The 21,336-nt window shown below is 38.4% G+C and overlaps 1 non-coding gene across 1 annotated transcript; it reads right to left on the bottom strand.

Moving 5' to 3' along the window:
• Positions 1–274: 274 nt before the first annotated feature.
• On the bottom strand, positions 275–381 carry LOC112089426. The gene has a single exon (XR_002901064.1). It is a non-coding gene; the product is annotated as a small nucleolar RNA R71 (small nucleolar RNA).
• Between the last annotated feature and the right edge of the window lie 20,955 nt (positions 382–21,336).

Here is a 21,336-nt window from a genome sequence, read left to right as displayed (position 1 = left end):
CAAATCTGGCTTGATCAACATGGTGCAATCAAACAGGTTCCATGGCTTGGCATTAGAAGACCCATTAGATCACATTGACAACTTTGATAGAGTTTGTGATCTAACTAAGATGAATGGAGTGAGTGAGGACAGTTTCAAGTTGAGGCTATTCCCTTTTTCTCTAGGAGACAAAGCTCATCAGTGGGAAAAGTCTCTACCTCAAGGATCAGTCACAACTTGGGAGCAATGCAAAAGAGCATTTCTAACCAAGTTCTTCTCTTCATCAAGAACAGCTAGGTTAAGAAATGAAATCTCAAGTTTCATTCAGAAGAACCATGAATCATTTTGTGAGGCTTGGGAAAGATTTAGAGGGTATACCATGCAATGCCCTCACCATGGATTCTCAGATTGTTAGCTGCTAAGTACCTTCTACAGAGGTGCTTTACCAAAGGTCAGACTTCTCTTGGACACTTCAAATGGTAATTTCATGACCAAGGAAGTCAATGATGCCATGACCCTAGTGGAGAATGTAGCTCAGAGTGATGAGCTTTATGGATCAGACTTTGAAAGGAATTCAAGAGGAGATGTGCGTGCTGAAGAGGAAAGGACAAGGAAAGACATCAAGTCTCTCAATGAGAAGCTAGACACACTTCTCTTAGCTTCTCATCAGTCAGCCAACTTTGTTAGAGATGTGAATCATGTGTTTCAAGACACATTTCAAAGGGAAGACATCACAGCTGAGGTGAACTTTGTAGGTGGCCAACAAGGTTACCAAAAGGGCTTTACCTACTACAAGAATCCCCCAAACCAGAACTTCTATCCTCAAAACACTCAACAACAAGGTTTTGTCTCTCCCCAACAACAAAGTCTCCAACAGAACTCAGAAAATAAGGATCAAGAAGTGCAGAACCTGCTCCAGCAAATCCTCAAAGGTCAAGCAAGTGGTGCCATAGACTTCAACATGAAAATGGCAGAGATTAACAACAAGGTGGATTGCACTTATTCTGATATTCTAACTCAACTTTCAACCTTGGCTTCCAAAGTCAAGACTCTAGAGAACAACAAGGGTCACTGCAGTTCTCAAGCTCAAAGATCGTTACCAGGGACATCAATTGCACATCAAACAGAATACTGCAATGCAATCCTCTCAAATGATGAGAATCATGCTGCTGTCCAAGAAATTGAGGACCTTCTACATGGAAATGTCTCAAGTGAAAAATGCCTGACAAAAGATGATGAGGACGCCATCATAGATGAGTTTGAGTTCCTGTTCAGTGATCTCAATAAGGACATTGAGAAAGAAGGTGGGGAGGCAGCTTCTTTTGATATGAGAAAGAATGATTCTGAGATTACTGAAAGAAAGGATCAGAGAATGGTTCAAGGAATGACATCTGATGGAGTCTCTAGCACTGGTTCAACAAGGGTGAAACCCAAAACAATTCCCAAGCTAGGTAATCCAGGAAAGTTCTCCATCTCATGCTCTCTTGGAAGTTTGAAAGTGGACAATGCTTTGTGTGATTCTGGATCAAGCATCAGTGTAATGTCTGTAGACATGGTGGAGAGACTAGGGATCAAGAGTCTTAAGCATCACCCCATGTCAATTACCTTTGGAGATTCATCCTCAAAGAAGCCATATGGAATCCTTGAGACTACCCATTAAAGATTGGTGAATGCACAGTTCCAACTGATTTTGTAGTCATGAAGATGAAAAAGACCAAAGAGCTACCTCTTCTGCTTGGAACTCCATTTCTGAACACCACAGGAGCAAGGATGGACTTTGATACTCAAAGAGTGGTGCTTACTAAGGTAGATGATTGAGTATCTTATCCCCTTAAACCTCCTTTTGCTGGATTTTGTGGGGTTATATTTGATGATTCTTATGAGTTGAAACACTATGAGATGAAGTATGTGGGGAGTATTGGAACTATAGAAGAAGCTCAACCCCTTGCATCTGTTGAGAAGAAGAAAGAATCCTTAGTAAGACCTGATCTTGAGTTTGAAGGAGATTTCTTTAGTGATGATGAAACTTGCTTGGAATCTTTTTCTCCCACACCAAGTGAGAAGGAGGTCAGCAGCAACAAAAGCAATGGTTCAGGGTCTCAAGACAAGAACCCAACAAGCACCAAATCATTCACTCTTGGGTCCTCTTCTCAGGTGCTAAAGCTCACTCCATGGAAGTTTTATGGTGGAGCTGTGGAATACAAGATTAAAGGCATTGGAGGATCAAAACCTTTTGCAAAAGTCAGGGCAATCCTCACACAAGAGCTCATAGACAAAGGATCTGATGGTGTCCAAGAGCTGATGAACAAGGACCTCATGCTTGAATTCATGGACAAGACAAGGAGCATCAAAGCTCCTCCTCTCCCTCACTAAAAAGAGTGTAAGAAGTCAAACTTAGTGACTTTAAACAAAGTGCTCTTGGGAGACACTCCAAGCTTATCCTTTGTAAATATTCTTTTTAATGCTTTCTTTTGCTGTTTTTAGGATGTTTTGATGTGTTTTGTGGAGTGTGTTCAGGTTACAGATGATCTGGTGTTCTTTGGCCTCAAGGAATGTTGGACAAGATGCAAGGAAATGCAAAATTTGGCTAAGTTCACAATTTGCCACGGCCATGAATCACTGCTCTACCCAGGCGTGGCATGAGGCTTTTTCTTGGATGCCAACATTCGGTGATTGCCATGGGGAGATTACCACACCCAGAATTGAACTGTGGCAAGTTGAATTTTGAATAGACCACCATTCGGCTTTTGCCACGAGAGGAATGCCACGGTTAGACTCAAGGCGTGGCAATGTGTTAGAGGAAGAACAAAAGAATGCCACAGGCTGTCCAGAAGAGCTTCCAGACCGTGGCAACAGGGGGTGGCTAGAGGAACAATGCACAAAAACGAGCTCCAGCCCTCACTACAAGCACGTTCAGATCAGTGCAAGGAGCAGCATCAAAACTAGGACACCTCCAGTTATGTTTAGCCCCCTGAGATTCACAATTCCACTACTCCCTTCCATCAAAAAACAAATCTGGTAACACTCCAAACTCCTTGTACATATGCATATAGTTCTTTATTTCTCATTTTGCATCTTTCTTACTTTTGCTTTTCACTCCTCTCTTATGCTTTTATAACACAAGGGACTGTGTTATCTAAGTGTAGGGGAAGAGTTTTGTGTTTACTAATCATGTTTATTCTGCTCTTATTTTCCTTTTCACTTTGAGTCTCATTTTGCATTCATCTAAGTGCATATAAAAACAAAAAAAAAATGGAAAAATCTGAAAAATTTTCACAAAAAATTCTCATGTAGTTGCATTCACATTTTAGGTTGAATCTAGTTTGCATTTTCATATAGGTTGCATCATATGCAAATGGGAGTAATGATAGATTTTTTTTCTTGAAAAGAGCATCATTTTAAGAGCTTGGTCCCTTAAGGCATTGCAAAACTGGTATGAAATCAAGTGTGAACCATGCTTTGAACTGGTGTCTCAATACTTCTGTGCTAGCTGAATCAAGTTGTGAATAGCCTCAACCTTGCTTAAGTGAGAACCCTTGAATTTGACATCTAATTATCATGTTTGTGCATATCATTGTGAATTCATGGGTACCATATACATATTTGAGCTTTCTTATCCCTTTTTATCACTCTTGCTAGCTCAAATATCTGATCTCTCATCTTGAGACAGTTCCCTGCCTTTAGCCAAACCTTTCTTTGAAGCCTAAACACCCTTCTTGTGTGCATGATTTGTGAGGCCTTGTTTCTAGTAGACTTGGTAAAAAGTGTTGGGTTTAGAGCGACAAAGATAGTGCTGCATGTAGATACTAGTCCAACATCAAGGGCTAGTCTAGGTTTACGTGAAAGTGAGAGCATTGATTTTGAGTGTGTGAGCTGAAAAGAAAAAAAATCTGAGTGATAAAAGTGGAAAGAACTGGATTGGTTGGGGGAAGAAATGCTTAAATGAAAGAAAGTGAGTGTGTGCTGAAATGTAAAGCTCATGTGTTGAAATGAAAAGAGTCTCAATAAAAAAAAAGGAGAGAAAAGATTCAAAAAGAGGCTGAATTAAAGAAGAGCTTGTGTGTTAAAGAAAAGAAACTCACTAAGTGGTTGTTAAAGAAAGCATTCCCCTAAGAGATGAAATGAAGAGAGTGATGAGAGCTGATTGAGTGTCAAGGGTAAAATGCCATTTGGGGTGAGTAGACTAGAGAAAGAGTCTTGAGAGGTTAAAAGTTGAGTGTGAAAAGCATTTGGGGTGTGGGGTAGATGCAGTTCTATCTTTTGTATGCATCCATTGCTTTTTACCCTTAGCATTATACTAAAGTATACTAATTTTTGAGTGATCCCCTTTCATGGAATACCAGTTACTTGATTGAGATCATTTTAATCTCAAAACCCAGTCCCAAGCCAAATGAATTCACTTGATTTGCATGAACATGATCCACTTGAAACTTTAAATGAATGTCAAAAGGTTGAGGTTAGGAATGCTTGTGAAGGTTTGTGCTTGAGTTTGGTTCATTTGGTGACAAGTATGGCTAATTTTTATGAGTAAACCAGTTTGCATTGCAGTCTAGAATTGGTAACTTGAACAATGAGCTTTGAATTCTTTTAATAATGATCTCTCTTTAAAGAAATATGAACTCCCATGCATTCAACCTCTCTCTCTCATTTGTTCTTGTTTGCTTGAGGACAAGCAAAGGACAAGTGTGGGGGAGTTGATATACTCATATTTTGTCATGTTTAGGATTGCATTTTTGTCCAAATATTGAGTCTCATGCATACATTTAGGTAGTTTACATATATTTGTCTTTGCTTTTGTCTTTAGTTAGGAATTGCATTAGGTCCTAGAGGGTCCTGCATTTTTGGAGTGTTCTCAGGTCATTTGGAGACTTTTGGGAGCAACTTGGAGCTGGGATCATGGAGGAACCCTCACCTGTGTACAGCAACTCGGACAGATGGTTTGTTGCAGACAAAACCCTCACTTTGATTGCGTGGGACGAAGGACATGCAATGCGACTCAACCTCCGATGTCTTTATCAAGAATCACGAAGAATGAGTCTAGTTTCCGGAACACTTGGAATCAGACGATTTGGAGCCGTGAATTGGGAGATATCGCCATCGGAAGGAACACATGTCTCGCGGCCCGATCAGGTCTTACGCAATGCCTCTCAAAAAACCGGTGAAACGGAGACCTTTCCGACGTCATATGAACCCGAAATCTTCATCAAAGTTGGCGATGATAGAGTCACGGTCCCAGAACAGGTCGAATCATTGGATTTGGAGTTGTGAACTGTGAGTTACGGAAGGCGAGAGACAGACATATCAGCCAGACGTCTAAGAGTGGATAAGGTGCTAAGTGTCATGATTTGACACGGTGATAATCCACGGCCTGAGCTTGCCCGTGGCATAATATGACAACTCTCGGGATTTGACACGGTTACCATGCCACGGCCATGCACTTAGCCGTGGCAACCTCCAAAGTTTGCTAAAAGAGACAAAAGAGCATGACACGGCCTTAATGCCATGGTCTAACCTGACCATGGCAATGTTTTCCCAACCTTCGGCGATTGACACTGTGAGAATGCCACGGTCTACATCAGACCGTGGCAAGGTACTACTGATGAAGCCAACTTTCGAGATTTGACATGGTCTTGAGGCACGGCCTTGAACCTGACCACGGCAAGCAATGAAGATCTTTGACACGCCCATAATGCCACGGCCAAACATCAGGCCGTGGCAATCATCAAATGATCAACACCTTGCCACGTCCAACATGACACGGTCCAGATCAAGACCGTGGCAATCCAAGAAGTTCATCACCCAAACCCAGAAAGGAAGAGGCACGGCCACTAGACATGGTGTAAATCAAGCCATGGCAACCTTGATCATGAAGAATCTGTCCAAGAACTTTGAGACTGTCAGTTTGCCACGGTCTGGCCAAGCATCATCTGACCGTGTCAAACCACACCACTATCCATCAAAGCCGGGTCAGGACCCAGTTTGTCCTGGGCTGACCCGGTCCGCAAGAGACACTATATATAGTTTTTAGGGTTTTTTCCAAGGGGAGAGCTTGGTTTTCTCTCTAGTTTTCTTTCCTTTTTAGTGTAAAAACGAGTTTGTTAAGAGATATCTCAAGGATTTAATCAATCTAAGTCTGTTTCTTATCATCTCATCTTCTTATCTTTGCTTCTAATCATGATTAACATCACCTCTTGCAAAGGAAATGGTGTGTTCATCATGATTAGTGAGTAGTCTTCTTTTAAGCTTCTAGGTGTGTAGATTAGGGTGCTTAGATGTAGATTAATGATTGTTTAAGCTTAGATTATCTTCTCCTTTCCTTAGTTAGCTGATCCTAATGCTAGATCTCTCATTATAAGCTTGATCTAGAACGTAGGCATTTCTCCACCCACAAGGTGTTTGATAAAATGCCCGAATAAGCTAACTTAAGGGTTTAAACCTTTTTCATCATGGGAATGATTGTTAAATGCATGAATGACATATTAGAACTGTTTATTAATGCTCACTGATTCATATTTCACAAATGATGATTTGGTTTGAAAATGGATTAGTGTAGAGGTTAATGCCTTCATAAGAGGATTAGTCTAGATTAGAGTTCTAAGTTGAAATGTTTTGAGATTATGTGATTGCTTGCTTTATCTTTCTGTATAAGATTCAGTCTTTCTTAGCTCTTATTTTGATGCACAAAGAGGTTGTCTGGTCATATTAGACTTGGAACCTTATGCTTGTTGATTGCTTATTCACTAATGGAAATTAGTCTTGATTAAGTAATTTGCAAAGGGATTTCTGTCATGGGAATGAATTAATCTATGTTGGAAGTCTAGACTAAAGAATTGCAAGTGTTGCATTGTTTGCTTAGCATCATGAATTCACATTTAAAGCACCCAGATCAATGATCACATCTAGAGGTTTAGATTTCTCTTTATTTGAATTTGAGTGTTTGTTTAGTTTCTCTTGCTTGTTTAGTTCTTAATTACTGCTTGTTCTTGTTTGCTTTATGTTTTTAGATCACCTTGTTACCAACTCATCTGCTTATTAGACTTGAATTAAGATAGCTCCTCATTGTTCTAGTGTCTAGAATCTCTCCATTTGGATTGATACCTCAAGTGCTACAATGACATGAGTAGTTGAGGAATTGATCAAGGATTGAAAAATTCCTACTATCAATTTGGCGCCGTTGCCAATTGGAGATTCATTTCTAGCATTAGGATTTTGGATCTTCTTGAGATCAAGTCATTTTCTTTGATAAATAAATGAATATATCATATTTATTTATTTTAATTTGTATGATTATATTCAGTTTCATCATATTCATTTTTACTTCTTCTAATTATAATTAAGTAGAAAAAACCGATACAATTTTAATACATACAAAATTTAGAAAAATAAAATAACAAATTGAACAACTCAAACCTAAGAACTTCTACATTAATCTATTGCAATTACGAGTTGAATATACAAAATGTAATTTTTTCGATCATATTTGCATAATATATTACATGAGATTATGTGGAAATATGTTTTGAATATGTGAAAAAAAAATTAGATGAATATAAATCATAATTATTAGGTATTTCAAATTCTACGTGAAAATCCTTCAAATCAAGTAACTTAAACTTGTATAAGTAGCATATATTTTTTATAGATGATAACTAAGAGTTTTTGAGGCTCTTTATAGAGGTATCAATCCCATGTCTTGTAGTACAAGGGGTTATCAAACCAAACTTGTGGAGAGGCACTAATCTATGTCACTTGTAATCTTAAGTCAAGATGATCAAGCAAGGTTTTTGGTAACTATCTACTTGAAATGCAAGAAAGCAGCAAGCGATGATATTTAGACTAGATGAAGATCCAAATGATAACAAATACACAAGCAAATGATTGGATGATGATATTAGATGATAAAGGCAGAGGCTTTAGACAGGATAAAGGACTCGGGTGTTTCCAAGCTAAACTAGTGAGTTAATGAATCAAAATTATCAAGCACTTTCATTTAACATGACCTCAAAATATGTTAATCCTCTCATGAAGGTATTGAACATCTAAACTGATCCTCTTTCATACCAAAATCCCTTTTGAGAAGCATGAATCAGTCAACTATAAAATCCAGTTCAATATGTCATTTAAGAAAAACAAACTATCACTCTCGCGATGAAAGACTCTTATACCCTTAACCGATTGATTCTGACATTTCCTCAAACACTTTTGATGCGAGTAAAGTCTTAGATCTGGACCGCAAGTGAGGTGCTTGGATCCAGCTTAGAGAGCTGATCGGCTAAGGAATGAAACATGCAAACTAGACCCCTAAAGTCGCTAATCTATCATGGAAACACCCTAATCTACCTATCTAAAACCTCTTAAATGGACTACTCACTAATCATAACGAGCTCACTAAATCCTTTGCAAGACGTGTAGCTGGTCATGATTAGAAGCTTTAATGCTGGTGAATAAAAGAAATGAAAAAGAACAAGATCTTCATGTGAAAACGAGATATCGGATTAGATTAATCAAGTTTCACAAAAAAAAAGCAAGTTCTTACAGCTAAAACAGGCAGGAAATAAGATAAGATCCAAAGGTCATTAGGTTTATGGTTCTAAAATCTATTTATAGTGAGGGATAAGTGTTGCAGGTCAGCCCAGAACAAACCGGGTACTGAACGCTCTTCATGGGTCGTCGGGTGAGCACCTCGGTGTGTGAGAAAGTGAAGCCGAGGTCTTGATGCCGAGGGGTGCACGTGAGCAAAGATCAGGATGAAAATCTAATGAAGAACACATCAAGAACATACATGAACCCTAGACTTCAATCCGTCTTCACGTGCATTCTCCGAGTCGACTTGTTCTTGAATCTGGGTTTCTGACAAGGGACCTCGGCATGCAATGTTGATGGGCTTGGTAGTCGAGGGATTCAGGCAGATGAATTCCGATATGCAATACCGGAGTCAAAAAAGCCGAGGTTCACATCCAACACTTAGTCGTTTTCAGCTTTGCTTCTCCAGCACGCATCCCTTGATATTAATACACCGAGGAGTTAGCACGAGGTCTAGTCCAAAGAGGTTCAGGGGACGAGCCTCGGCCTGAGCAATGTCGAGGTAATGATGCCGAGGCTTGAATAAACACTTAGCGCGTATCGCAACTCTTTAGGCTTGTATCGACCAACTTGTCTTCCGGTTGCAGTAACTTTCAGCTTACGACTCCAAACGTCTTGAAACCAATTCCACGATTAAGATAACTCATCTAGCTCAAAATTCGGTGAAGAAACCATCGGAGCTTGGTAAGTTAAGGCTCCCCGGATTGCTCATCTTTGCGACACATCGGAATGACCGCAAAATCAGCTTTTAGATCGACATCTCTTCCGGAGACGATATAGTCCAGACCACAGCTCCAAATTGGATGAACTTAGGTGTTCTGGAAAGAGCACTCAGAGATATCAAATGTTTATGAAGACCTTGTAGACCGATTCGAGCTGGAAGGGCATCATCCTACGTAATCTTTGAAACTCATCGGGTCTCTTGAATACATGCGAGACAGGTGTGTCTCCCGGTGGCGATATCTCTCTACTCACTGCTCCGAATTCTGTGATTCCAACTGTTCTGGGTTCTTGGCTTGATTACCTCCAACTTTGATGAAGACCCCATTAACTGATTTGGACCAGAAGATTCCCCGGATTTGCAATCTTTGATGCGTGCGGGTGAAAATGGATTTTAGCCGAGAAATGCTTCCCGCGGTAAGGAAAATATCCGAGAAACGTGTACCGCCGTAAGCTTTTTAGCCAATAGAAATTCTCGTCTCGGCGTAAAACTTCACCCGATAATATTTTCACCCGGTAAGGATTTTTAGCCGATAAATACCACCCGATAGCATTTTTAGCCGATATTCTCATCCAGCCGGTACGGGTTTTCGCCGAGAAATTCCTCCAAGAGGTTTTCACCATTTTTAAACATCTTCTTCACCATTTCAACTTCTGATCACTTCTCTTGAGCTCCAAATAGCCTCCAAAGCACCTGATAAAGACTCCAAACCATGCAAAACTTTTTGGGACCTAATGCAAACCCTAAAGCCTAATATGATGCATAAAGACCCAAAATGAATGAGAAAAAACATGATTTGGACTCTAAAATGCAGCTTAAATGATGCAAAATATAGACATATCAATAGATACTAAATTAAATTTGTAACTTAAACAATGATAGTGACGATTTTAATTTCATGTTGGTTTTTTTTTGTTAACAGAGATTTTTTATTTTTAATTTATTTTCTTAACCATAATAATAGAATTAGGAAACTTTTTTTAATTTAAAATTTTGATATACACAAATAAAATTGAATTTTTAAATGGTGATGTGGATGCTTTGAAAATAATATAGCTTTTACTGTTATTAATAATAGAATAATTTTCATAAATTGTTTTGTATGAACGATGTAATTTTATAATTTAGAAACTTTTTAAATTTAAGTTATTAATGTGGATTAATAAAATTGACTTTTTAAATCTTTTGTGGATGTCGTTAGAGGCATATAGCTTTAACTTTAATTTTTCTATAAAAATAATTTTTTGTTAACAATATAATTTTAAAATTAGATATTTTATTAAAATTAAATATTGATGTGCACCAATAAAATTGAACTTTTAAATCTTATGTGGACATTTTGAGAAGCATTTAGCTTTAAATTTTACTAGTATAAGATATTTAGAAATAAAAGTTAGAAGATCTCACATGAGGCATGTTGCAGCAAATGATTTTGGTTTCTCCTCCTTGTTTTGAGGCTTATCGAATATATTAGGATGCTGCTTAGGCAGCTAATTGTTACATTTGTGGTTCAGATTCGGTTGTTAAAATCCCATCAGATGTCATGTTATTTCAAAGATCTTCCTCTCATACTTCACAGTGTCATTCGTCTTAATGATGGAACCTCTATCTTTATTTTCAGTACTTTGTGTTTCAAAAGTGTCGAGTATCAATTAGTTGTCATGTTTCTCGGATTGCTTGAAATTTATCATTCTTCTCAAATTCGGTGGTCAAGCTTTGGAGATTTTACGATTTATTTTTTCAATATTAAATCGGCTTGGCTTTGTTTATATCTCCTTTCATTATCTTATTTGTAATTTAACATATAGTTTAGTCAAATTGGTACTTTTACGTTGTAAGGACTCATTAGTGAAACCTAACTCTATTTTTTTGTTTTTTTATTTGAAATGGTTGCAACACAGAAAAAAATTAAAAATTTATTATAGTTATGTAACAAAAGAGTCTTTTAATATGTGTGTATACATGTTATTTAAATTTAAAATTTCTTATTTTAATAGTTTTTATTTTAGTTTTTATTATTAATATAATTTTATATATAATTTCTTTATCTTTAATATTTTTTATAAAAATAAGAAAATTTAGAAAAATTTTTAATTTTCAATGTTGATGTGGACCAATAAAAAATTTATTTATAATTTTTAATTCAGTAATAATATTAAAATTTGTAAATTTTCTCAATTTCTTTATTCAGCAATAATATTAGAATTTGTAAACTTTTCTTAATTTTTATTGTTGATGTGGACCAATAATATTGCAATTTTAAATTTTATGTGGACACCCTGAAAAACAAAATTTGGATGCTAATGTAAGAGTTTTTAAATATGTGTGTATACATCTAATTTAAATTTAAAATTTCTTATTTTAATATTTTTTATTTTAGTTTTTTATTATTAATATAATTTTATATATAATTTCTTTATCTTTAATATTTTTTATAAAAATAATAGAATTTAGAAAAAAAATTAATTTTCAATGTTGATGTGGACCAATAAAAAAGTTATTTATAATTTTTTATTCAGTAATAATAATAAAATTTGTAAATTTCTTAATTTCTTTATTCAGCAATAATATTAGAATTTGTAAACTTTCTTTAATTTTGATTGTTGATGTGGACCAATAATATTGCAATTTTAAATCCTATGTGGACATCCTGAAAAGCATTTAGCGTCAACTTTTATTAGTATAAAATGTCGATTATATTAGATGATAAAGGCAGAGGCTTTAGACAGGATAAAGGACTCGCGTGTTTCCAAGCTAAACTAGCGAGTTAATGAATCAAAATTATCAAGCACTTTCAATTAACATGAACTCAAAATATGTTAATCCTCTCATGAAGGTATTAAACATCTAAACTGATCTTTTTTCATACCAAAATCCCTTTTGAGAAGCATGAATCAGTCAGCTTTAAAATCCAGTTCAATAAGTCATTTAAGAAGAACAAACTATCACTCTCGCGATGAAAGACTCTTAACCCTTAACCGATTGGTTCAGACATTTCCTCAAACACTTTTGATGCAAGGAACGTCTCAGATCTGAACAGCAAGTGATGTGCTTGGATCCAGCTTAGAGTACATGAACGGCTAAGGAATGAAACATGTAAGCTAGACACCTAAACTCACTAATCTATCTTGAATCTGGGTTTGTGACAAGGGACCTCGGCATGCAATGCCGAGGGGCTTGGTAGTCGAGGTTTTCAGGCGGATGAAGTCTGATATGCAATACCGGGGTCAAAAAAGCGAAGGTTCACGTCCAACACTTAGTCGTTTTCAGCTTTGCTTCTCCAGCATGCATCCCTTGTATCTACCAACTTGTCTTCCAGTTGCAGTAACTTTCAGCATACGACTCCAAACGTCTTGAAACCAATTCCACGATCAAGATTACTTATCTAGCTCAAACTTTGGTGAAGAAACCATCAGAGCTTGTGATGGTGACTTGATGTGTGGTGTCGAGGGTTGTCAAGTTTTACCCTAATTGAAATCAATAGCCGCAAGTGCACAGCTGATCGATTGTAGTACTTAGGGATCGAATCCACAGGGAAGGAGGATCTTTTCCTGCAAAAAGCCTTTGAAATAAGTTAAAGTAAGGAAGTCTAGAACAAAAACGGTTTTGTAGGGGTTTGGTAGTGTGTTTAAAATCTAAAAATGAAATATTAAAAGAGAATACGGAAATTAAATGACGTAATAACTAAACTTAATGAAAATGGCTAAAAATGATAAAAACGGATATTCTAATTGCTTAAATGAAAATGAACTAAAAAGGAAAGGCAATATTGAACTAAAGCTTTAAAGAAAATTGGTGTAAATCAATGGGGAAGAAAGCGTTGGGGTTCAGGGAAGTTTTCTCAGGGGTACGAACGATTCAAAACATTGCTAGAGAGGAAATTTTGTAAGATCTTAGCTTAAACTTTTCGAACTGGAGTCACGGGCGTATGAATACGCCACTGTCGTGATCATAGACAACTATCTCTCTCAACCCTGACTAGTAGGTTTCCACTCTGGCCCTGGAAGAGAAGAGATGCATTATGTTTAAGACTCATCCTAATTCACAAATCGCCCATAGGTAGGTTTCCACTCCTATGTTTGTTTTGCTCTCCCAAACTAGATCTGATACCTGATGAACACTTTCGTGTCACCAAGCATCTGGATCAGATTGTAGTTCATGACGCTACCCTCATGCAGTAAAAACGAATTCAGAAGAAAAAGTTCTAAGATTCGGCTCAAAAGCTCATGGAATCCTCATCGAACATATAAATCCCCATCGAAAATCCCTTAATCCCAACAATAAGCCTACTCAAACATAATAAACGAAATCAAAAGCATGGTATTAAGAAGTAGAATAGAAACCGAAATTGAAAAAGAAAGAACAAGGGTTCAAGAGAACAAATCTCTCTCTCCCTAAAAGCTAAAGCAAAAACAATAAAAGTATGAAGTAAATAATTCGGTTCTCTAAGGTTGCACCATTTCTAGGACTCCTAAGACATGTATTTATAGTGCTCAAGACCTCTCTGGATGTCACTTAGGGTTTCTCCAAATGTGGGCTTCAGAAATGGGCTTTTTGGGCACGGAGGTTGATGGCCGCGGTCGGGACAAGTGTGACCGCGGTGGATGAGTGGTTTGCCAGGGTCGGGATGCTCCACCGCGGGGAATGAGTGTTTGGCCGCGGGTGGAAGTGCTTGTCGGCTGGTTTACGGGACATCTTGCTCTTCGTGTATCTTTTGATTGAACCGTTGGATTGCCAAGCTGTAAAGTGCACTGGAAAGCTGATACTTCCATCTTTAAGGTCTCCAAATTTGAGCTGGATCAGACGGTGAGAAGGCCTTCAATCAGGGGTGAACTTCTGACGGTTTGACTCTGAGCTGAAATCTGGTTTTCTATCCATTTTGTTAAGCTTTTCCCTAAGTTACCTGAAAAGAGTCTTGGAACTACAAATACTAGAAAAACGTAATAAAAGTACTTAAAAGAAATTTAAAACATAGAAAAATTATTTCAAAACGATCCATAAAAGTGGTCAAAATACGGTGTTATCAACTCCCCCAGACTTAAACCTTTGTTTGTCCTCAAACAAAGCAAAAGCCTAAACTGGTTAAGTGAAAACAAAATTAGGGAATGCACAAATCTCATAGACATGAACTCCTAAACTAGGACCAAAGATAGTGCATCAATCCACAACTTAGTCTAGAAAATTCTCACCAAAGCACAAGAGATACTAGTCCACTTTTTCCGTCATGCAAAACTTAAACAATTTAAATCTTGATTTCAGTCAACTAGCTCTCTACATTCATTAAGTTCAATAGTGAGTTCTCATTAAAGACATCATCCAGGGTAGACGGCGTTTGGCATTAAAGGGCTATTTAAGTGGTGGAGTTAAAGTGTTTCGGGTTACCTGAAGATCTGGAGGATGCAAGATAATATGCAAAACAGCAAGAGAGATAAGGACCTGTTGATGACCACAGTTTTTAGTCACTTCTTCTTGCCAAATGTTGTTGCATAATCCTTCCTCTTTTGTTGTAAACAGCTATTCCCCCAGACTTAGATTCTTTCCGAGATTCAGAAAACAATCTCCAAAACTCCATAAAATCAAACTCTAGTTGCCTTGGGACTTAAAATTCGACCTCTCTAGACTCTTTAAGGCTTTTATTTCCTTTCTTTTCTTATTTTCGGATTTTTTTGTTTTTTTTTTGTTTTTTTTTTTGGTGGAAAGGAAATGCCTTTTAAAGAGAGAGAGACTAGAGGACGAGATTGTACCAAAATTTGAGATTTTTCTAAGGCAATCTGAGTTTCCTCTTGTGTTGAATCCTTCCGGGAACTTTTCCGGCAAATCGCAGGTCTCTGTCCTTGGTGACTGAAAACTGCGTCGTTCCTCTTTCTCTCCAACGTTTTTGCACTTATCTGCATATAAGACAATAGAAAACAAGAGTGCATGTGGTTTGAAAGAGGATTGGTTAAGGTGGGGAACTAGCTAAAGATGAACTAGCCATTCAGGATCAACAGAGAGTAGTAAAAGGATAAAGGAGTCCTGAATGTATGATTCGTTTCCCTGGTCTAATGCTTCAATGAGAAAATTAAGTCCAAATTAAGTCCAAATAAAACAGAGCTAGTGTATCCCTTCATCTAAATCGAAATGATTCAAATTCCTCTGGGGTACTTCGTTTCAAATGTGCTTAGCTACTGCCTAGTCTAGTCCTAAATCATGAATGAGCATGTCACTAGGAACAGTCTAAAGCACACAGTCAACTATCATTGATTCATGTTCACCATTCCCTTTAAAACGTATTTTGTTTTGAAAACCGATTTTGAAAAACTTTAAGGAAAATGCAAAAAGTGTAGATAATGCAAGACTCATGAAAGAAAAGTGGTTAGAAAGGGATGAAATCCTCCCCCAGACTTAAATCACACTGTCCTCAGTGTGAAACAAGTCGAGATTGGATGAGAAAAATGCATAAATAATCGAATTGGTAAGGACAAAGAGAACTTACCTGGATCCGGGATGCTGGTGGAGATGAACCGGATTCATTCGAAGGGGTTTGGGAAGGTGATTAGGTGGTGATGAATGAGGTGGAGGGTGATTGGTGAGGTGAAATGAGGTGAAAGGGGTGGTTTGGGTCGGGATTGGATTTCAACGACCAAGTGCCGCGGTCAGGGGCTGCACGACCACGGCAAACAAGCACTTGGCCGCGGTCATATTCACGCGACCGCGGTCAATGGGTCGTTTCCCGTGGTCAGAACGTCTGCGACCGCGGGGGCTTATATCGCGGCCTCTTCCTGCTTCTCCTTGGTTCCTGATGGGCCGAGCAGTCAGGTACCATCCTTCTTTTTGGTTTTTTCTGGTTTTTTGATTTTTTTTTTGGCTTTTTGTTTTATAAGAAACACCTGAAACTAAGAAAAAGAAAAATATCAAAAGAAAAAGAAAGAAAAATCCTAAAGAAAACAATACCTAAATGGGTTGCCTCCCATTAAGCGCTTTTGTTTTAAGTCGTTTAACTCGACTTTTGGTGTTGGACGTGACTTATTCCAATGAAGAATACCTTGTCCTGAGACAAGTCTTTTTCGACATCTCCTTGCTTTGCTTAGCAGGTTCTTCGTCACTCCAAAGTTCTTCTTCAAACTCTTCTGCTGCAGAACGTTTTCCTGCTTTGCTGTTGTATGGAACAGCTTCTATGAAGACATCTTTGTCGATATTAGCAAATGAAATCATCTGGTTTGGCCAGTCCATTATAGCTCCGGAAGCTGCTAGAAAAGACCATCCCAGAATCACTGGATATGTTGCATCTCTTGTTTTGACAATGTAGAAGTCGACAGGCACTATGCAATCTCCTATTCTCAAAGGAATTTCATGAGCTATTCCTTGAGTTGTTGCATTTGAATCATCAGCTAAACTAATCTTTGCTCTAGTCCTGCGCAGGTGTTTGATACCAAGTCTCAAAGCAATTGCCTTGGACATCATGTTAAGACAAGCTCCAGAATCACATAGCACGTTTTTAAACATTTCTCCTCTAATAGAACAAGAGATAAGAAACTGACCTACACCTTCGATTTTATGAAGTGTTCGAACAGGTTTACCTCTTCTGGCATGATTGAACAAGTCCTCTATCTCAGGGATTGATTCTTTGCTCTCACAGAAGTAGTGGCCTATCATGAAGTCCTTGCAAGCTCTGGCAAACGTGATTCCTTCAGGCAAATTTTGAACCACATCATTGAATTCATCGAGCTTTTCTTTGCTGATTTTTTTGGTGTAGTGGCTGCAGTCTTCTGGATTTTTGTGGTGAATCGCATAGACAGCTGCTTCTGGTGTTGTCATGTATCGAGCTCTCATAAAATATCTATGGATATCCTCTTTAGACTCCTTGCAGTACCTGAAAAAGACTTGCAAACGACCAAGTTTCCAGATTTCATCAAAGCTTAAATGAGCAGGGAATGACCTGACTACGTTGTTGAACTCCATTAGTTTTTCTCTACTGATGTTGTTGGTGATCCATTGAATCTCTCCTGAGTCGTCTTCTGAGGAATATCCTGCGTTTGGATCTTCTACAAACAACTCATACTCTTCATCTTCAGCGTATTGCTCTTCATACTCATTTTCACAAGACAAAGCCATGTTGCAAGGCCATGACTTGTCCTCTTCTTCAGATCTTTGGGTGCTTATGGAGCAAACCAGTTGTTGTTAAAGTGGTTTAGTCATCCCAGGAGGTGTACCAGACGTACAGATGCTTGTATTAGCTGAACGGGACTGTTTTGGAACGTTTTTATGGTTGGTCTTGACTGCGGGCAGGCCCATCACGACCGCGGGGGAGCGCTTGTTGGCCGCGGTCGGAGCCAACGCGACCGCAGGAATTTGTCTCCAAGCTGCTCTGCTGCTGTTGCTTCCTCCTTTGCCTCCTGGGTGGTCTCCTGGGTCTTCTGGCTTGATGTACTTCCTCTCTGGACTTGAGTCTTTAGTTTGGGGTGCTGGAATCTGATCTCCAAGTCCTTGCATGATCTCCTCAACCTTTTCTTCAACTTCATCAAGAGCATAAACTACTTTGTCCATGGTTGAGTCAAGCTCTTCGGTTTTGTCGATGACTTTGTAAACCTTCTCTGAAAATTCGACTGTAAAGTCATAAGACTCGTTCTTAGCTTCGTTTAGGGCTTTGTCCACGTCATCAAGTTTGAAATCCAGGTCCATGACTTTGTTTTTGGTGTTGCGAAGCTCATAGTTGTGCTTTGCTTGCTCTTCCTCCATGCTGTTGAACCTGTTAGCAATCATAGCTGCATCCTTGGTTGCACGTTCTTCTATTGAATTGACTTGTGAGGCTAGGTTATCGATTTTTTCATTGAAAAGTTTCGATATCCCATCAATCCTTTTGTTTAGAGCAGTTGTAGCGGTTGCTTGAGCTTCTATGAACTGTCTGATCACGCCTTCGAGCTGATTCAATCTGTTGCTGAGCTGGACGTTCTCATCTTGCTGGAGAACTTGGTGAGGTAGGCGATACATAGAGTATCTAGGGTTTGCCATTTGAGGTGCGTAGGGCTCCTTCTGGAACATTCTGTTGTCTTCGCTTTGAATTTTTTTGTAGAGATCGCGTAGACGCTTCTCTCTGCGTCTGGTGGCTTGAGGAGTGTTATAGAAACCTTCCTCATTTTGTATATTTCGATTTATAGGATCCATATCTTCTGAAATGGAAACAAAATAACCGAAAAATAGAAAATTGCAGAAAAGGGGGTTCTAGAGTCGATTTACTAACCTTTCTCGGGGTTTTGCAGAAAAGAAAACGCGTGCCTTCCCCGGCAACGGCGCCAAAAACTTGATGGTGACTTGATGTGTGGTGTCGAGGGTTGTCAAGTTTTACCCTAATTGAAATCAATAGCCGCAAGTGCACAGCTGATCGATTGTAGTACTTAGGGATCGAATCCACAGGGAAGGAGGATCTTTTCCTGCAAAAAGCCTTTGAAATAAGTTAAAGTATGGGTTTAGAACAAAAACGGTTTTGTAGGGGTTTGGTAGTGTGTTTAAAATCTAAAAACGAAATATTAAAAGAGAATACAGAAATTAAATGACGTAATAACTAAACCTAATGAAAATGACTAAAAATGATAAAAACGGATATTCTAATTGCTTAAATGAAAATGAACTAAAAAGGAAAGGCAATATTGAACTAAAGCTTTAAAGAAAATCGGTGTAAATCAATGGGGAAGAAAGCGTTGGGTTCAGGGAAGTTTTCTCAGGGGTACGAACGATTCAAAACATTGCTAGAGAGGAAATTTTGTAAGATCTTAGCTTAAACTTTTCGAACTGGAGTCAGGGACGTATGAATACGCCACTGTCGTGATCATAGACAACTATCTCTCTCAACCCTGACCAGTAGGTTTCCACTCTGGCCCTGGAAGAGAAGAGATGCATTATGTTTAAGACTCGTCCTAATTCACAAATCGCCCATAGGTAGGTTTCCACTCCCATGTTTGTTTTGCTCTCCCAAACTAGATCTGATACCTGATGAACACTTTCGTGTCACCAAGCATCTGGATCAGATTGTAGTTCATGACGCTACCCTCATGCAGTAAAAACGAATTCAGAAGAAAAAGTTCTAAGATTCGGCTCAAAAGCTCATGGAATCCTCATCGAACATATAAATCCCCATCGAAAATCTCTTAATCCCAACACTAAAACTACTCAGACATAATAAACGAAATCAAAAGCATGGTATTAAGAAGTAGAATAGAAACCGAAATTGAAAAAGAAAGAACAAGGGTTCAATAGAACAAATCTCTCTCTCCCTAAAAGCTAAAGCAAAAACAATAAAAGTATGAAGTAAATAATTCGGTTCTCTAAGGTTGCACCATTTCTAGGGCTCCTAAGACATGTATTTGTAGTGCTCAAGACCTCTCTGGACGTCACTTAGGGTTTCTCCAAATGGGGTTTCAGAAATGGGCTTTTTGGGCTCAGAGGTTGATGGCCGCGGACGGGACAAGTGTGACCGCGGTGGATGAGTGGTTTGCCGCGGTCGGGATGCTCCTGACCGCGGGGAATGAGTGTTTGGCCGCGGGTGGAAGTACTTGCCGGCTGGTTCATGGGACATCTTGCTCTTCGCGTATCTTTTGATTGAACCGTTGGATTGCCAAGCTGTAAAGGGCACTGGAAAGCTGATACTTCCATCTTTAAGGTCTCCAAATTTGAGCTGGATCAGACGGTGAGAAGGCCTTCAATCAGGGGTGAACTTCTGACGGTTTGACTCTGAGCTGAAATCTGGTTTTCTATCCATTTTGTTAAGCTTTTCCCTAAGTTACCTGAAAAGAGTCTTGGAACTACAAATACTAGAAAAACGTAATAAAAGTACTTAAAAGCAATTAAAAACATAGAAAAAGTATTTCAAAACGATCCATAAAAGTGGTCAAAATACGGTGTTATCAGCTTGGGAAGTGGAAGGATCCCCGGATCGCTCATCTTTGCGACACATCGGAATGACCTGAAAATCAGCTTTTAGACCGACATCTCTTCCGGAGACAATATCTTCCAGACCACAGCTCCAAATTGGATGACCTCAGGTGTTCTGGAAATAGCACTGATATATCTCAAATGTTGATGAAGACCGTGTAGACCGATTCGAGCTGGAAGGGCATCATCCTACGTAATCTTTGAAACTCATCGGGTCTCTTGAATGCATGCGAGACAGGTGTGTCTCCCGGTGGCGATATCTCCTACTCACTGCTCCGAATTCTGTGATTCCAACTGTTCTGGGATCTTGGCTTGATTACCTCCAACTTTGATGAAGACCCCTAACTGATTTGGACCAGAAGATTCCCCGGATTTGTAATCTTTGATGTGCGCGGGTGAAAATGGATTTTAGACGAGAAATGCTTCCCGCGGTAAGGAAAATATCCGAGAAACGTGTACCGCACTAAGATTTTTAGCCAATAAAAATTCCCGTCTCGGCGTAAAACTTCACCTGATAAGACTTTCACTCGGTTATGATTTTTAGCCGATAAAGACCACCCGATAGCATTTTTAGCCGATATTTTCATCCAGCCGGTACGGGTTTTCGCCGAGAAATTCTTCCAAGCGGTTTTCACCATTTTTAAACCTCTTCTTCACCATTTTCAACTTCTGATCACTTCTCTTGAGCTCCAAATAGCGTCCAAAGCACCTGATAAAGATTCCAAACCATGCAAAACTCTTTGGGACCTAATGCAAACCCTAAAGCCTAATATGATGCCTAAAGACCCAAAATGAATGAGAAAACACATGATTTGGACTCTAAAATGCAGCTTAAATTATGTAAAATATAGACATATCATCTCCCCCACACTTGTCCTTTGCTTGTCCTCAAGCAAAAAAAACAAATGAGAGAAAGAGGTTGGATCGTTTTTTTTTTGTTAACAGAGATTTTTTATTTTTAATTTATTTTCTTAACCATAATAATAGAATTAGGAAACTTTTTTTAATTTAAAATTTTGATATACACAAATAAAATTGAATTTTTAAATGGTGATGTGGATGCTTTGAAAATAATATAGCTTTTACTGTTATTAATAATAGAATAATTTTCATAAATTGTTTTGTATGAACGATGTAATTTTATA

The sequence above is a fragment of the Eutrema salsugineum genome, unplaced genomic scaffold (genome assembly GCF_000478725.1).
Source record: "Eutrema salsugineum unplaced genomic scaffold, Eutsalg1_0 scaffold_12, whole genome shotgun sequence".
Taxonomy (NCBI): Eukaryota; Viridiplantae; Streptophyta; class Magnoliopsida; order Brassicales; family Brassicaceae; genus Eutrema; species Eutrema salsugineum.
This window is presented reverse-complemented; position numbering and strand designations above follow the sequence as displayed.